The following is a 19,432-nucleotide window of genomic DNA, read 5'->3' on the forward strand; positions in this document are numbered from 1 at the left end:
CAAGTTCTAAGGCACTTACTCTGGCTTCGCCTCCAAAGGCACATCTGGAGGTTTCAGATCATCTGAAAGGAGTGCGAGAAATTTTAGCCCCATTGCTTGGATGAATCGTTTATGTGTCGGGTTATTTTTTTTCGAAGCGAAATTCAGAAACATACGTCTACTGTGGGGTGCTATTTCACACTAGAAGACCCTATGTGGACAAAGCCCATATAAAGTCCTCCGCTATATCACGTTGATATCTCTTTAATCATAACAAGGCAACGCAAAAAAACGAAAAAGAAAAAAGTAACAATGAAGACAGGACGGGCGCTCACTACCAAATGATTGTTCTGAAGCGACCCAGCACATTATGAACCCATAACGCAGTCCACGTGCCAGCCAATCAGCTACCCTCTTACGTTTCAAGTACAAGCTGCTCTCCAATGACTCCAGTGTGAACGTACTAGTTCAAACAAATATTAATTGATTCGTCTGCCTACTGCCACTAGCTCCTACACACCTCCCCTGACTATCACCTTCCCTGATAATCGTCGAGCCTCAGTTTTTTTTTTCCACAAAACATGCAACTATTATTGCCTGGAGAGAAATTCAACACTTAAAGTATTGTTCTGATTCCGCGGAACACGTTTGGGCTACAGTAATTCCTTAGACAGATAAGAGGTCGCAAAATTCACAAGAATGAAAACCATATGCATTTTACGACTCCAAACACGCGGTTCGGCATCAGTCGCGCAGTGCTGTTGGATGAGCGAAAGTATCCGCGTAAATACCGGAATAAATGCAGTGATTTTAAAGCGCCGATATGGACCCGCCTGATATTAACGCGCGGTTTTCGGTGAGACCGGAAGTGGCGGCTAACCCTAGCCAATAGCAGCGCATAAAGCCCGCTCTTCCGGTTCCGATGCCTCTCCGTGCCTGCCGCCGCCAACACAGCCGCCATTGCAGACGTTCTACACAGTGACTTCGGCACAGAAATGTGATTATCGTGAAAACAAAAGCTTTATCAAACATAAAATATCGCTTTTTTAGAAAACACGACCTACCCCACTGAAAGTTTTCATATCAAGTTCCTTAATTCCATACGTTTCTGTAAGGAATTTCATGGAGTCAATAGGAAGCATTAGGAGTCGGTATGGACTATTAGGAAGCACGTATGGACATTTTGCGGAATTTATAAGACGTCTCGTACATTGTATGGTAAACGTATGGAAATATGGAGAATAATTATGGACTCTATATAGAAAGTATATGAATTTCCGTATATATTTCCGCATCTTATGGACTACATATTTCCATAATTCCATGTCTGTGACTGATATGAAACGTTTCGGTAGGGTAAGCTGTTATCGAAGTGTCTTTTTCCTCCCTGAGACAAAAGACGTCGAAGAAAGCCCTGCTGATGGTGTCCGTGGCTGAGCCCGCATCTCAAGGTTCGGGATTTCATACATTCGAGCTTGCAAAACTTTACAAAGACCTACGCACGCGTGCTAAAATTAGTACAGTGGTGTCGACATGAACACTTTCATGATTTTAACAGAAACGTCAGCGCCGCTGATAGGACAGGGCTCCTCGCTCAGTAGTGTTTGACATTTGTTGATCATATCCAGCCGGGTCTTGCGTCACCGCGGCGGTTTCTTCAGCGCGAAATTCGTCGAAAGAAACTTCGCAGGTAACCCGAGCTTAAGACGAAACCGCGCGAGGAATGTCTCATAGAGAAAGCGGCAGCACGTAAAAGACTGAAAAGTACGTGGGAAGGAGTCCAGTTCAGGGAACGGGAGGCCAGTTTTGTCCACATTAATATGACACTTGGAGAAAACTACAGTCGAACTCTTCGCAGTGCAAGCATATTTAGGAACAAAAACTAATTGATTTACTAGTTGCTTAGTTGATTAATTCATTGGCTGACTGTCCAATCTATTGATTCATTTAATACAGCTCTATTCCGGCACAAAAGTAGGAAGTTTGAGTTACTTCCCCTTGTAAAAGTGGTCTATAGACAGTTTATAAACTTTTTATAGACTCTATTGCCTATTTATAGATATTTATTTTGTAAGTTCATAGCCTATTGCCTATCTATAGACAAAAGTCTACTAAAAGTGTGTGACCATAAATCTTTAAATTATCTATAGACTGTCACGGGATTTGTATTGCCTATAGACTGTTCTTCATGCTTTGTCTATAGAGAGTCTGTAAACTTAAGACAGAAGTCTGTGGACAGCCTGTAGACTGTGTAAAGAAATTTTTGTATGGGTCCTACGCACTCTGCACCAAAGTACTCTGGTCTTGAAGTTACCAGATCATTCTCGTGCGCTTCGATTCCAAAGCCACATATGATGGCACGGAAGTTATTGAATTTTGCAATACCTGCTCGATCTATTTGTCAACTGCTTTATATAGCGACAGCCACGGGCATGGGCTTTCCGGCAGCAGCACGCTGTATAGCTGGCATAAGTGGAATGCCCGTCCTCTTTTCAGGTCAGTGGCGAGATTCAGCTCAGAAGAGCTGTACTTTTCTTATTCTTCTTACTGGGTTTTTCCGCTGGAGGAATGTCGACGGCATTCTTGCCACCGGTCCCCTCCGCCGCAGAGGCCGTCGAGGTTGTTTGCCCACCTGTAAGATCAGTACCTCGTTGTTATACTTAACGGCAGAACAAAGCATGAGTGATTGCGTTTTTTGTTACAAGGCAACATGATTTAATTGGCAGATTGTTTTCGATAGGGCGACAGGAAGGCTTGACCGCGATAGGGCACGTTTGATGCCATCATCCTGACATCAAATATGAAGTGTTGTTGCCTCGTTATCCTCATCCCTTGTATGGCTTTGGTCCGAGTGGTTAAATAACGTCATCCAGCATGTCTTATTTAATCCTGGATGCCATTGTGTTACCTCCAACTAACTCTGCTTGTAGAAGGAGCCTCAGGCCTTCCGTTTTGTACATGCCTATTACACCTCTTTTCTCTTGTTTGTAGCCATGAGATGTAAATACATCCTTCAAAAGCTTCCGAATCACATAATCGCCTTTGACTTGGTTCGAGACCAAACATCCGAGATCATATATCCCAATCACCCTATAAATACTTCATTCTTTGGCTGTTGACAATTTTCACAGTCAGAAAAATCACACGTGTTTTTTTTAAATAAAAAGATGCTATTACCACAAACTTCTAACTTCAAGTATATTTATTCCATTATGAGACGGAATCTAAGCAGAACAGAAGTGGGCACCTTTCTACAGATTAGCGTGCCTTATTGAACGCAATGTTCGCTGATAACGGAGGTTTTATAAGCTAGTAAAGGCAAAAAATATGAAAGAAATGTGTCGATACCCACGCATGTTCTCGCAAGCAAACTGTGGCAGGTAGAAACAAACTTTTCGGTCGCATTCCTCAGGCTACGCTCTAAACACAAACACGCCTGTATCGGTGCTAAGAAGTATTAAGGTGTCCCCAAGCGCACTTGCCAGAAGACAGCTTACCCCTTTCTGCACGCTACAGCGCCATTTACTTGAAAACATTGATCACAGAGTCGCGTTGGGTCAGTGTTCTTTTAGTATTCATGGCCTGCAAAAAGTAAACTTGTGAGCAAGAACGTATTGCCTGCCAGGAATTCTTATGCTTGTAGGAGACGTGCTTACTGCATGTGATACGCGCAAAAACTTCATTCATTCTCACTTTTCATTTCAACTGGAGAGGTGTCGGTTGGCTCCTTGAAGGCCGGGTGCTCCGCAGTAGGCATTTCAGGGGTGTTCCTTCCGCCTAAAATAGAAAGTAATCGCAGGTTTAATATCGAGGAAACGACACATCTTGCTTCGCTTTGCTGTTGAACATGTTTTGTAATTTGAAATAGGTAAAATGGGATGCTTGCAAGGATATTGTATTTTCGCTTGACGTACTTCGTTATGCGATACCCAACTATATTGACAAAAGCATTTTGAGCAGGAAACTTTTTAATGGACGCAGTTGTTGCATATAATGTAAGATTTCACTATAGCGATCAATATAACTGCAGATTACCCGACGGTAGTCTTGCATTTATTTTCATTAACGTTCTTGCTATCGTCAAAAGCTTTCGCCATTGGTTTTTTATGGCAGTCTTAACTGTTCGTTGCGATAGATGGAGACTCTCTAAAAGAAAGATTTTGCAACATATCAGAAGAATGGACCATGACGTTTAATATTTCCATAAGAGTATCTTACATTTTTTTCATTTTTAAAATTTTTGTCCGAGAATGTTGGACATTTGGAACGGAACGGCCGGGACCGCGATAATTCCTCTAACGGCCTCAGATGCTTGCCCATCAACCGCAAAAAAAACTAATTTTAAGAAGGATGGACCACTGGGCGAGTTGGTAATAATTCATTGTGGGTGGTACAGCGTGAACAACATGACGGACAAAATCGGTCCTCCGTGTTGTCTTCTTGCTTTTGCTCGCCGTCGAGTTCGCGCTGTACCACCCACAATGAACTAATTTTAAGGGTGTGATAGACAGCCTTGTGAATTCTAGAGAGCTGAGTTTCAAGACAAGGCTTTCGTATCTAACGGGGTCTCACTTCTCTTTCCAGGTGAATGAGAATCGGCGGCATCCCTCCAGCCCGGTTTCTCCGGCGCAGAGACTTCAGGTGCTTTTCGTCCGCCTGTAAGACAGGTGTATTTTATTATTACAATATAATATATTTCGAAATTACAACAAGCCCTTAATATAGCATCTAGCAGGAGTGTAGATAATCACTGATTAAGACTGATAAAAGCATTTTATATTTGGGTGGCTCTATGCTGGATAAAAAAGAAATTGCACCACTAAGACGAAGAAGCAAAGAAAATGTTAAGAATCTTATTTTTTGCGTAACTCCATAGAGCCAGCAGGGTTTCTCTGGCGCCTCCTTCGGGGTTGTCGTAGACTCAAAGACAGTGAACGGATGTTGGGCACATATCGAAGGTGGACGTCATGTGGGGCGGGGCCACACCATAAGAGGATGACAGTGGGTATGCCAAAATGCTATCTTTCCAAGGCTGCTGTTTCGGTGCTGAGTAGTCGAATTAAGTTTTTTATGGCGTCGGCACTGTAATCGCATGTCGAAACAAAAGAGGTCAACAGAAAGTAATCGGCTGAAAAATGAAAACAAAACAAAACAATGAATTTACAAATAACACAGAGTAAAATTTCAAAAATATTAACATTAAAATACATGCCAATTTATGAAGACGCAATTGGAAAGAATACTCGAAACGAATAAATGCTAATTATTAGGTTGGGTGGCACTTCTTCGACTAATCTATATTCAGAAGAAAAATGCGAGCTGTTAGCGATTCGGCATGATCGCATTAATTTTGTTTAGGTTAGTTTGCAAAACAGTTCACAAATGTTTAGAAATTGTAAACAAAAAAGCTGTGTGTTGTAAAAAGCTTATACCTTCAATTCTATGCGCAATACAAGGATCCCAATCGTTGCAAATGTATTAAGTTGTTAGCTAAAGTTCACGGGATTATTTATTCATAGAGGTCAGTAAAAGTATCGCTTCTGTAGAGGCGTTTATTGGTTCGACTGAACATCCCGCTTCGTGGATTTAATGCTTAGTAAACAACTTCTTCAACACAATAGCTTTGTTTTGGATAATTCCTTGTTTCGTTGGGTTCACTAATGCCATGGCCGGAAATTTCTGCTGAAAGAAGGCATCTGTTCAACACCCAAAGAGGCGGGAAAGTTTGCATTTTCTGAGAAATAATAAGTGATGCATAGTCCCTAACTATGGATAAGAGCTACCAGTGAGTTCCTCAATGCTTTCATGCAGCTTTTACAAAACTTAGTTTTGTATAAGAACTACAGTTTCTTTTTTCACACAGAGTTACACTGTCATGTATTCTGGACACGATGTTCGTGTCTAAGCATTTTAAAGCTTTTTGGGTTCGTCATATATCTTGGTCTAAATTTACTTGCTTCTTTATATACCGTTTATCAATAGCAGTATTTCTCAGTAGCATTCTTTTCGGGCTTCGATCGAATGCCTTCGTTGCGTGGCAATTCATGGTCATGGCATAAAACAACGCAACTAAACAAGGAATCGTTCATTGGACATTAAATCCTAAACGCGGAAAATGCAGTCGAATCAATAAAGTCTTCTACTGAACCTTGAATCTTTAGCTCACATATAATGCAGCAGACGATATTTCGAGAAAATACAAAGCATTCACAGAAAATCAGCGCGATTTGCACGCAAACGTGCGGGTTAGCATGTGGCATGCTATGGCAGAGACATGGAATTTCGTGGCTGTAAGGTATGCCCTTCAACCTCGCAAGTTGTAATGGATCACGCGAGGTGCAGCCACGGAGCGCTCACAGATGCCTGGCTCAACAGGCGGAGAGGAAAGAAGAGAAGGTAGCGACTTCGAGAGAGCGATATGCCATCGCCGCTGCTGTTCCTGCTGCTGGCAGAGGCGCAGGGCATCCACACTTGTTCTCTAAGCGCGGCGCATCCTTCGTGGAGCCCGTGTACTGGCATTGAAGGTCCTTGTCCTCCTCTCCACTTGCCTGTCCTCTCGCTGTCATTCTCTTGGCTTGTCTCCACTCAGCTCTTTTCCAACCATTATCCTTTCAACCCACCTTTCCTCCACCACATTCCGACTGCACTTTCCTCCTCTTCACAGTCCACCTTGGACGAGCCCTAAAACTACGGTCAATTCTTGCCGAGGTGGCACTCCTATCCTAACTTTAAAAACGATAAATTTCGCGCTTCCGCACCATGTTTGCGCGGTTTGTTTCAGGTAAACTAGAAGGGCTTGAAACACAGTGTGATAACTGCAATGAACCGATGTCATTCAATACAGGTTGGCAGAACTGATTACCACTCCTGAAGAAAATTAGTATCTGGCCGCTTAGAGTCGACAGAAAGAAGACATCCCAGCACAGCTAAATGGTTGGAAGTGATCACCCTAAGCAGAATAGGACGTGTTTAAGCGTTCGAAGCAACGGAAATGGCTTAATAATGAAGCGTTTAGGGCGCTGTTACCTTCAGCAGCGACAGTTATGGTTTCTTGCACCGGCGCTGAAACTTCCGGAGCTGTATCCTTTGTCGCTTGGACCGGAGGTGGCGCCTTCTTTGAGCCCCACAATCTTGAAAACAATCCTTTCTTTTCAACTGGTGCAGCAGTACTGCGTATAAATAGGGGACTGTGTTCAGCGAAATAATAAATTTAAAATGAGTGTATTCTGCTCTTTTGTTTAAATTATGAAGGCGGTATTGAAATCGGGAAAATTGTCTCATTAGAACAATGTTATACTCTGCGAACCAGTCAGACCTGCTCATTAAATCGGTGCACATCATGCGCAGAAGGATATGTAGTTTTAACAAATACGTATAAAAGAATTAGCCTATGGTTTTGCACGTGGAGAGCACCCACCAGATGAATCGGCAAGCTGTAAGAGAAAATGTTTTTGTTTCTTTGTAAATAAATACACTCAGATAAGCTCAGCTGTTCACTGTGCGGTTTGAAACTATGTGGTTTGAAAAAGAAAACGAGGGAAATAATTCTCAGGACATTTCTTGCCCTCGCGGGGAAGCTACCTCGCTCCGATATTTGTATACGTGAAATTTCGTTGAGAGAATTGCGGATCTTTGGCACTATACTTCGCCTTAACATAACACTACGTGCACTCGCTTATTAAAACACACAGCGCAGAATTTCGCGCCACAATGACCTCTTTCTCGTTGACCAAGGCTAGCTTTGCAATTTTTTAAAGCTTTAGTGCACATTTCGGCCAAGACGAAATTCCGTTGGCGACCGCCGTCATTAGTGAACAAAAAGCTGGTCTCAGTCACGGAAGCAACAAGTGCGACTCCACATCCTCTGACGCACCATTTACTCATACGGCATAGCTGGCGGGCCTTCATGTGACTCCAGTTTTCCCGACATTCGTAACAAAACTGTGACGCAACCGTTCGTTGTACAGCGTTCCGGGTGCTGTCACACGGTTTCTCGGTGCACATAGCATACAGCTGCTAGTGAAGTTGAAGGGTAGCTCGCGACAGGGATTCAAACCGACGACATATGAACTTACGATGAGACATTCATGCTTTAGCGTTGACAGCAGGTAAGCGGTTCTAAGTGCCCTCCGTATTTTTTTTCGAAATTTTCCACTTAGTACCTGCCCAATATTGCCGGAAAAGGGCTAATCTTTTCTTCGCTTTTTTTGCAACACTAAATATAGCCGATATTTTACATCTCTACTTTGGACACTTCGAAGTCCACGTTATTAGGAAGGCAAAGTATTTTTCTTATACAAGCTCACTTGGCAAGCACGCAACTGCATAAAGTTAAGTTTGAATGGATTGAATGCAATCAAAACGGGTCGGCCGGTAGTTCTTAGGAAAGTGATGCATGTTTTACTAACCGCTTGTGTCGCTTTCGGCTGGAGTGTCACAGAGTGGGAGAAAAGACTGAGATTTTGCATTGGTCGTACTTACTCTGGCTTGGCCCCCGTCCCGGGCACATCAGAATGCTCCCCACCTGTAAAGCACGCCGAGGATTTCTAGACACACTGCTTGATCAGGTGGTTGTGGTAGTGGTTGTTTATTAAAATAATAGTGAAAAGGAAGGAAAAGATTTTTGCTAGCCCCGGCATCTGCCATCGATACTGAAGCACCTGAGCTGGGGCAGCGGAAATAAAGGATAGCAGGCAGAATGGAGAAATGAAATGAAAGAGGTGTGGGTACAGGAAGAGAGGATAGGGGGAGAAGAAATATGTACAAACTATTTGCACAATAAGAAATGTGTCCAGGTTGCTTGATCAGAAGATTTACGATCCAGCTTTTCCCCACAGCCCGGACGTTCTGCTCATTTTCCGAACGCTGCACGCGGTGAGAATGCCGTGGTGGCTGGATAGCTACGATGTCCTTAGTGTTTAGCCCAAGCTTGCAAGATTAAATCATAGCGGCGGTGGTTTCAGTTTTAAGAAAACGATTTTCAAAATTGCTCGGGCATTTCATTACTGGCTCGAGAACCGAAGGTTTAACCGTCGTAGCTCACTATGACATCTCTCGGTCGATCTCTCTGGCTCTTTTTAATCGCTCCGTCATTACTTTCCTCACCATGCGCTACAAGTTTCCATCGAGCGTGCGAAAATTACAGAGCCTTTCAGTTATAGACGAAAAAAAATTCTGCTTCAACATTTTCCTAGTACACCCAAGTGGCTGATCCCATAGTGTTCAATTAAGACACGTTCATGATTCATCCCTTCTTTACGTATTTTTTACGCATTATCTTCTAAGAAAAAAGAAAGATCAAGTTTTGGTAGAATAGAATGAATGCTGCGAGCAATGACGTAAGAAGCCATGAACGTTAGTTTTTGAAAAAACCAAACAGCGCAACTGAAACGAAGGACCAGGGAAAGGAAAGACGCGTACAAGCGTTTGTACTGCTCTTCCATTTCCCTGCTCCTCGTTCTTTCAATATGCAATACCAACTCGCCCACTATGCTATGTTCAACGTGCGTTATCTTCGCTTAATGTGCGTTGTCCTTAACACCCCCCCCCCCCCCGCCAACCCCGTGGGTCTCAACAATTCATGCTAGTAAAGCTTCTTGCGCAACCAGAAGGTGATCCATCGAAATTACCCGATTCTCGGCAACCACGCAGATGGTTTTAGAAACTACCGTAACAGGGCCGCAAGATGCGCCTTTCATACAGCTGCATGCTTTCAAGATGACAGGAAGCACATAGCGCTGTATTATGTGGAATACGGTGAGATTCCTGCCGAAAGAGCACCATTTAATCTATGCTTCTTACTTGGTTTTTCTGCCGGAGGAACGACAGCGGCATCCTTCCCGTCCACCCTCTCCTCCGGAGGGCCTGTCGGTGTAGATTGACCACCTGGATGGTAGGTGGTGCAAATCGTTATGCATAAAGTAAAACATAAGCATATGGGATTCCGCTGTTTTTTAGTAACCAACATAAGCTATGTTTTAGAGCTATGATGAATTCACGCGCTGTGAAGTGTCTTAATTTCCCGACTGCACTTCAGTCTATTTGAGCCTCGAAAGCAAAGCTGCTCTTTTGGCTGGTTGTCATATCATAGCTTCTGGAGAGTTCTTGCGCCGCCGCGACAAAAAAAACTGCGCTGCCAAACATGAGCATTTTTCTCCAATTTTTGCGCGTATTATGGCCACGATGTGTTTCTCTTGAAAAAAAGAAGACATGTTTGACATGCGCAGCCTGAAATCTGATGCTTAGTTTTTTTATCTTTGCCTTATTCTATGTTTTCAATTTTCTGCTCGATTTTCATATGCGTCACCAAGTCCGTCGAATTTTCTTCAAGATGCTTATATCAAGTCTACGGTCAACTGAGTGTAAACTGAAACTCCTGCGCGCGGTTTCGTGCACATATATTCCTTCTGATGCCTGTGTATAGTAAGCATGAAGCGAAAGGCAATGGTACTCTCCAACTCATATGAAAGCCCATAATCGGCTTCTGGGTGCAGTATGGAACCTAGATACCTTTAGATACATTGCTTGGCACGTACATTTCCTCTAGCAGCTGGGAACCTCAGCACGCTTTGCGAGAAATAAAATTACACGTGTGATCCTTCTTAGAAGACGACGAAGTGTTGTTCAATTATACTCCACTTCATACACAGCAGGCGACACTGCGAAGGCTGCGGAAGTAGTGCGTCCGCGATACTATATTACTGCGCCACATATAATTTGTTCTCGTAGCCTCGGTGAGTGTTTAGACGAAAGCAAAGAGCAGTACAAAGCGATGTGGTACCGCTTTAAAGCACGGTCAAAGCTGTGAGGCGCTCAGTACTCAGGCCATCTGGCTGTAACTTTCCCTCAGTGCGAGCTACTTTTTAGACGCGGATGGAGTAAGGGCGATTCGCCCGACCAGCCACGTATCAAATCGCCAAAGCCATTCGTAATTCTCGAAGTCTAGATGAGTTTGGAAACAAAAATATGGCAAGAGGTAAAACGAAGTGTAGGAGATTGCCATTCACGACACTAAATCTCTGATTAAACGAAATATGCTTGTGTTCAGTTTGCTCTTAGGGCGAACTATTTTTTGCCGCGGACTTAGCCAGCGCGAACAGGCGTGCTAGTTTTGGCAGCATTGACCGCTATGCATGAAACGGAGTATAGGCTGTACTGTCATTTTATGAACAACAACAACATTCATATAGAGCAAGAGTTTCAATTCCCAGCCAAAATGCAGTTTATTGCATGCGGTCACGCAGACGATGTGCCGGTGCTAGAAAGCAAGAAATTTTAGCCCTCGACAGCTATAACAAACGAATTTGTCTTACTTTTTCTCCCTTCCGGATGTGCACCAGGGGCGTCTGGCTGCTGGACTGCAGGCACGTCGGGGGTATTCCTCCCACCTTTGAACACACGTTTATCACTGTCAGCACTCGTCGTGGAAAGTGCCCAAGACTCTTTTACTTCGATATATCCAAATGCGCTACCTCAATTTGAAATCTGAAGCCTTGTGTTTTAGAGGTGGGCAATCATTTGTTTAACTCTACTTCCCTGCTCTTTACACACAATGAGTAGGATTTGTTTTTTATTGTTTTGACGAATGTGTAAGTTGAGCTCAGCCCCCCCCCCCCCCCCAACACTATACGCTTTTGGTAGTGAACAGTAATGACCACGATCTGTAGACAATGAACTGCGTTCTGGAGTGTTCCTTTCGTTTCTGGGAATACAGGTAGGTTTTGTGAGCTATAAAGGTCACAATCCTTGCGAATATTATGAACTGCAGCAGCAGAAAGGGCTGTATTTGTGAGCAAAAAACAAATCATCTGCCTCAATGGTTATACCACTAAGCGGTGTCTAGGCCGTGAGCCCTTATTTTCACCTGAAGGAAAAATGTTGAACATGTTATTCTCACTTTTCTTTCCTTCCATAGGAACATCAGTAGTGCCGTCTTTCAGCCCTGGCTTCTCCGACGCCGGCACTGGAGGTGTTTTCCGCCCGCCTGGAAGACAGGTGGACAATCGATATGGATATCTCGTGTTCAAGACATAAGTTATTTAGTTATTACTTATAGCTAAATATTACACTTAGTTTCTGGACACCCGAATAAAGTTAGCTCGCATCAGGGCTTGTCCCAATAATGCAGTTCTTTTTCTACAAGCTTTGCAGTCCGATGGAAGATTCCCAGTTCCTCACAGTCACCTGTACAGTTCTAATATGTTAGCTCTCAACGTAGGCAGTTCTGTAAAAGCGGTGAATGCTGCATCTTCTCAAAAAACGAAGAGTAGAGCCAAATGGCTTGAGATTGCGAACGTTTAGCTGTAGTAATATATACAGTGCCCGCCAGCTGGGCTTTTTCGTAGTGCTGAGGAGTCTCATACATTGCGGAGTCGGTATTAACGGGATCGCGTTAAGGAGCTCGTGACGTATAAATCTGTCGTCCTGATGATTATGATGATGATGATGAATTTTTATGGCGCAAAGGCATCTATGGCCAAAGAGTGCCATCGCACAAGGCATTTTCGTCTCCCCAAGGGGGGGTCAAAGACCAATTTCTCAAGCATATCACCCCTCATAAGCCGAGCACCAGACCAGGGGAAAGCTTGTACCCATTGTATCACCAGTGGGTACCCGGCGGCACTGGGGATCGAGCCCCTCACCTCCCGCATGCGAAGCGGATGCTCAACCACTCGACTACTGCTGCGGTGAATCTGTCGTCTTCGTCGGCCTTATGGACCGTGAGTAAAACTCCACAGAAAATCCCCGGAGAAGCAACATAGGAGGCAGGTCGGCCACATGCCTCCTTTGGCCACCCGACAGCGAAACATGGCCACCCGATTGTGAGCAAACGCCGCATCGGGAGAGGTGGCAGTTAATGATTGGTCGCAAGAGATTCGTCAGAAAGAGCAACCTGGGTCGCATAAGTCTCACCGGTGGCAGCACCTGCGATCGCAGTGCAGTGGCGCACCGTTTAACCTCAGCACCACTGCGCCAGGAGTGGTATGAGGGCTCCCAGTGATCTATGCATGTTAAGTCGAGAATGACCAATTCTGCGTATATGGGCATTAACCCATTAACGCTATCGCGCCATACCCTTAAGGCGGAGCTTATTAAGTGTCCCCTTCATTTTTTTTCGGTCCAAGCATATCGTCACTCGCGGCGTTCTTCCCCCAGGGTCTCTTTTGTAGACGATTTATGATAAGGCTCTGTAAGCAATCTGGAGTCGCATGCCAGGCCGACAACCAGAGAGACCTCTCCTGTTTCATTAAAGTCCCTCCCCCTCCCCTGTAAGCAATGTTGCTGCAACCTGGCAAAAGTACTCACACACACACTTGATATACACTGCGTTTTCTGTCCTGTTTTCAAGAGCACTGCTGGTGGAGGCAATGCTCCAAGGAAAAGCAATAGTGACTCTGATGTACCGTTGTCGTTTCGCATCTGCTAGCCAGCAATTACTGTAGCTCCTAGCGGCCTGATGACAGCTTTTAGAAGCTTGTGGCAGAGTTAGGTAAGAGAAAAAGAAAAGGTTAAATGGATGGAAGCGAATTTTATCCTTCGCAAATTTCGGCTAATTATGCTGCCTGGGCTGGTGACAATCGTTAACAAAGAAAGGAACACATCACCTTCCGTAGCTGCAGACTTGGTCTCTTGCACTGCCTCTGGCGGCGCCTTCTTTGAGCCCCACAATCTCGAAAAGAACCCTTTCTTTGCTGTTTGTGGAGCAGCCCTGCATACAAAAGCACATCATTCTGCAAATTATTTTGTTTATATAGACGCTGTCAGAGCTTGCATGAACACCACTGTAGCTAACTGAAAACATTTCCTTCATTTATTCAATATTCCATGTTGCTCCTGACGGTAACTCGAAGTATTTGAATAAAATTTTTGATATATACACATGTTAAACACAGAAAGATTCCGCTCTCATTACGCAACACCTCGAAGCCCATTTTACAGAGAATAAATCTTTCGATCGTGTCATTCCTGGATTATAAAGCACGAGAAAAATAAATCGACAGGGGATCCGGGGTTCCAAAAGGTCCATAATTTACACCAGTAGAAGTTTCACTGCCTTTCCAATGCCATCTGGTACCCATGAGAAGATCCACGGGGCCGACAGGAATGGTCACTGGAAGCCTTCATTTACGGCGTGCTGAGGACAAAAATATCGATGACGGGAGAGCGCGGACAAAGATATTTTTCTGCACCTTGTAGAGCCTGGGCACTTTGCTGTCACATATACCCATTACGTGGGCGCCCGTGCTAGCAGAGATGATCTCCCGAGAATGCGGCCAAAACGCTGTTCCAGTCCATCGATTTGATACACGAGGCTACATTCAGGTATCGAGCAGCAGCCTGCTGATAGTAATATGCAACCCTACCTCATGCTCGCCCGCTCCTCGCTACCTCGGGGTGCTGCGGACGCCTTCCACAACAACATTTAAAAGAAAAGAATGTATTGGCACGGTTAGGGATCTAACTGACAATCTGAAGAAAGACAGGAGGATATATCCGCCACCGGATAGATCCCTGAGTAAAAAGGAATCCTACGACTGGAGAAGACTCCATGCTCGAAATTTCTCCTGGCCCCGGTAGAGGGATGGCGCAGAAACCGAAACCTGTAAATTCTGCGGCCACGTGGCAACATCGCATAATATGGAGATGCGTTCCTGCCCCAGGGCGCAACGCGATTAAAACTAGCGATGAATGGGAGGCCACGCTAAGAAGCTCCGACGAAAAAAACTCAGCACTTAGCCCTCCGCCTGGCAGCCGAGGCTGAAGACTTCTCCTAGACAGGGTCGGATGTCCTCCGGCCGTGGTGCGACAGACTGCCTCCCCGGACGCCTGCGTGCTGGCACGGAGGTGGATGCCGCACCATATTCGGTGGAAATAAATGTTCTTCCCCCTCCTCACCCATTGCCGACGGAACGCGCGTAACCTAGAGCGTGCTGAGCGGTGCCCTCTCTACTTCTGTCTTGCGAGGCGGCGCAGGGTCCGCATGATTCCCGGGTCAGCACGCGATGCAACTCGGACTAGTCTTCTGGACGGCCTCGTCGTGATACTCTGGTCGTCGGAGGGTCGCAGTGCGCAGTGAACGAATTGTATTCTGAATTGTTTGTCTCTCGTGTGTTAGTGCACTCTAATTGCAAGATCTCTCTTGTATTGTAGCCGGCCTGTGTTAGTCTGCATGGGCTGCATTGCTTTGTACACAACTTTCTATGTGTTCTTACCAGTGATCAGAAATTGTTCTGTATCGTCTCAATTAGATAATGTTTCTTTTAACTGTGAGCCTTTAACTCCGAACCATTCCCTGGTTTGCGACCATGCTACCGGCGAAGGCTAGGCACAAAAGACCACCCCTCTTTGTCACTTGGTAGCTGGCATATTGGTGACGCCACACTGTGTCCAGGACATCTCCTCTGAGACCGAGACCGCTGCTCACAAACGGTCTAAGGGTGCCTGGCAGTGCACGCAACAAGTGCGCATCGGCGAAACACTTCTAGACAAGCACCCGTAAGCGCGCGAAATGGAATGCACCGTGCAGAGTCGTGATCGCTGACTCCTGGCCCGCCTCACACTTGGAGAGTAAAAAAGTGCTAATAACGCCATTGAATGTAGTAGACTTTGGTCACATATTTTAATCACCGCTTACCAGGAAGGCCAGAATTAGCCAGGCCCTCTGCTGCCGTGGACCTTTAGCTACGAAACATTGGAAAAAGGAATATTGGCCGACAGTGGGAATCAAAGCACGGAAGCTGGGCATGATAGAGGTCGAGGGCTGATCGCTTTAAAATGTCTGAGAGTAGTGGAAGTGCTTTTAAATATGTATGCATACATAATTTCGAGTCTCGCGGCTACTTCCTGCGCACATTTTGTGACCGTCTATGAATGTACTCATCTATAAATCATTGATCGCTACCTACCTCGATAAAGTTTGCGCCGCTCAAGAGATGACGAAAGACACAGGCAATAGATTGGAGATAGAAAGAAGACCTTCATTCCGAAGCAATTTAATGGTGCATTGTATATTGAAGGTCTGTGTTTTGTTAACGTTTATCACTGGCGTCCTCTTACATATCTCGTTGCAGCAAATAGCAAGCGCAGCTTCACTCCCTCTCGTCAAGCTGTGACACCCTGCTACCAATATAACATGCAAAATATAGAGGATTATTTCGTGGTTAAGGGTAAAGATTTAGGATATTTTGTGGATATATTTTCTTTGAGCTGTAGCAACGGTCGTTTAAGCGAAGAGGTTTTTATTTAAAGTTTGCTATGTTGAATCACAAGAAGTGAAACGTGAACAGTACCCCCGACGCCCCCTCCCCCCCCCCCCCCCAAAAAAAATGAACTTGGCATTAGAGCTATATTTTTTTTTCTAAGAAACTTTGGCGGTTACGAGAAAGGCAGTTCCCCAAATTACACGCGCAGGTAAATGCCGTCGAATACGCATCTTATTGAGAACCTTTCTTCAAATATATCCCTTTATTACTACGGCTCAAAGAAGATTATTTTTCGTTTAACAGATTCAAAGGCGTAGATATTTTTCGAAACGTTAAGGTCAATGGTCAGCTTATGAACCTGTTGCGTTACACAAGTAAGGAAAATTGAACTATTATCGAACTCCTGTCAACACGGGGCGAGTGCAGGCAGTTATACTGTGCGCTACTCTCTGCTGATAGAGCCGTTTAACTCTAAGCAATTTAAGCAGAATAAACAGCTGCTAGAGAGAGTACCGCCGCCGGTTCACGATTTCTGAGAGGGTGACAGTTCTTGAAATGAAGGTTACGCAAACATTCATTTAGATACACTTTGAGCCAATTTTTTGACCCAGACAGTAAGGAGTAGTGTAAAACATGCAGAAAAATGCACTGGAGATGCCGTTTGTGAAACCTGGGCCCTTCTGCCCCGACAGCACATATTTATTTTGCCGGCAACTGGACGTGCGTACCTTCGGACGAAACCTTGCTTGCTAACCGCCGATGTCTCTAAAACGGAGGGAATAATACCCTGCACTTCTCTCGCTTCAGTGTAGCGCCACTAAAACTCAGCGGAAAGTATAGTTACGTAACACTTCAACACATCACTTCTAATAAAGGTGCACCAACCACAAAGTTATAAAATTTAAGGTCGTACACGCGGATGCTTGCATGGTTACATGACTTTCACCTGAAGTACCAAACAAAGCCAACAAGAAAAATCATGCAGTATAGGTTCCTAGAACTTACTCGGGCTTTGCTGGCGCGGGCACTTCAGAAGGTTTTGCCTCGCCTGAAAGGAACGCGGAGATTTTCCACTGGCGTCATTCAGACATTTTTTTTTTCGGACGCCCTACTCCAGCTGTAGTGAACATAGTGGTGTGCGCATGTGTTTTATTGCTTCTTCATGAACTAATCACGCGCACAACCTGTACACATTTCTTAGTGGGTAAATAGTTTGTACATATTACTTCTCCCCCTATCCGCTCTTCCTGTCCTCTTACCTCTTTCATTTCATTTCTCCATTCTGCCTGCTATCCTTTATTTCCGCTGCCCCAGCTCAGGTGCTTCAGTATCGATGGCAGATGCCGGGGCTAGCAAAAATCTTTTCCTTTTTTATTATTTTAATAAAACACTTATTACTACTAGTTGAGACTAAAGACGCACGAATGGATTCTTCCCGCCATCCTAAAGCTTTGCTGAATTTAAGAAGCACGCATGCGGTAACGCTTCATGAAGAGATGTTTCATGCTCTCCTGCAGTATCACCTCCAATTTTTTAATCGTTACCTTTTAACTATAACAGTTGGACACGTAGTTGCATCAGAGATTTGTAGCTTTGAAGTTATTAGTGGCCACATAAATTTTGACAATATGAAAAAAGGGATTGCCTTCGGCACTGTGGCTCAACAGCTTGGTACTCTCTTGCGGTTTTCCAATGTCGCGTGGCTTCGGCGAGCAGGCTGCAATGCCCATCACTAGCGTCATACCGTAGCGCACGGGTCCCATGACCTTCACTATCCAGCATGCTGAGGAGCAGTGGGCAGCAGCATGCAGCGGCGAGCATCACGGCGCAGATGGGAAACAAGTTCAGGTGGAGCATACATCCCGCTCGAAAACATACGGCCCAAGGGGTGTGCTTGTGAGGCCTGCTGCATGTCTCGTTATGCAGCCTCAGCGACCGTAACCTCTCGAAAGAGGAATGGCTTCGCGTCCTCAGACATCACAAGCTTTGGAGTGCTAGATTTGCTAGGGAGCCCCGCTAAACAGCTCAGAAGCAAGCCCTATGGGCTGTAGACTTTTGACAACGGCTGTACGCAACTGACGTGAAATTTTTGGCAGCGAAGCGCGTGCGCCCAAGACACATGACGTTCGAGACGCGTGAGCGAGGTGGCGAATTTTGTACAGTGACATGGCACTTAATAACAGCAAGTTAGATAGCTCTGATTGTATCCAGGCGGCCAACTCAGATAGTTAAGAAGCGAAATATCAAAACGAGGCGACCACTACAGTAGGCAACATGATCCTCTTGTTTACTGATGTCCGCCAGTTTTGGTACTGCAATGTCGCAGAGGCCACATCTATACCCGAAAAACCTGTATTGAAACATTTTTCTTCCCATTCACTGAAGCAGCCTTTATGCATCTTCCCTGGCTGCGCTGGGAATGTGGTATGAGAGAAAAAACCACGAGAACGAGAAATGGATGTTTAACATTTACTCACTGGGCTTTTCCGCCGAGGTCCCATCAGGTGTGTTCTTTCCACCTGAAAAACATGGTAGTTTTTGTTAATGGGAAGGCATAGCTAGAATTCTGGTATACATTTATCCTCAACAGCCAAACAGCGCAACCGACTCTACAATGCTAAAAGTACTGCAGCTTTGAGAAGGCGGATATTTTATGACACGAACTAGTTATACCTAAGCTTTGAATGCGCAAGATTATTTCTTTTTTCAACAAGTTTCGTAGATTTTACGCACTGATATATTCGAGATTACAAAGAATTTTGTTCAAGTATTCAAAAAGGACACATTTTGAAATTATTAGCAATCAGATTGAGAATTAATTATTAGAATCTATTCCCCAAAAAGTTTGTCTGCTTTTTATCTAATTTTTGTCCTTTTAGCGAATAATATTCACTTATAATGTGCTCTAGACTGGCTGATCGGATGTCAAGTCGTCGCGCGGAATGTGGTCACAGAAGGAAATGTCCGTACCCGCCGGGGTGGCTCAGTGGTTAGGGCGCTCGACTACTGATCCGGAGTTCCCGGGTTTGAACCCGACCGCGGCGGCTGCGTTTTTATGGAGGAAAAACGCTAAGGCGCCCGTGTGCTGTGCAATGTCAGTGCACGTTAAAGATCCCCAGGTGGTCAAAATTATCCCGGAGCCCTCCAATACGGCATCTCTTTCTTCCTTTCTTCTTTCACTCCCTCCTTTACCCTTCTCTTATGGCGCGGTTCAGGTGTCCAAAGATATATGAGACAGATACTGCGCCATT

General features: G+C 44.9%; 1 protein-coding gene and 1 long non-coding RNA gene across 2 annotated transcripts in view; one reads left to right on the plus strand and one right to left on the minus strand.

Annotated features, from left to right (window-relative positions):
- Positions 1-19,432, plus strand: part of LOC144102418 (sodium-coupled monocarboxylate transporter 2-like) — a 639,582-nt gene that overhangs the window by 281,157 nt on the left and 338,993 nt on the right. The gene's annotated exons all lie outside the window — the stretch shown is intronic.
- LOC144101518 (uncharacterized) lies at positions 16-4,631 on the minus strand. The gene is made up of 4 exons (XR_013308009.1): positions 4,552-4,631; positions 3,673-3,756; positions 2,528-2,611; positions 16-62 (listed from the first exon to the last, which is right to left on the minus strand). It is a non-coding gene; the product is annotated as an uncharacterized LOC144101518 (long non-coding RNA).

This window comes from Amblyomma americanum, chromosome 8 (genome assembly GCF_052857255.1).
Source record: "Amblyomma americanum isolate KBUSLIRL-KWMA chromosome 8, ASM5285725v1, whole genome shotgun sequence".
NCBI lineage: Eukaryota > Metazoa > Arthropoda > Arachnida > Ixodida > Ixodidae > Amblyomma > Amblyomma americanum.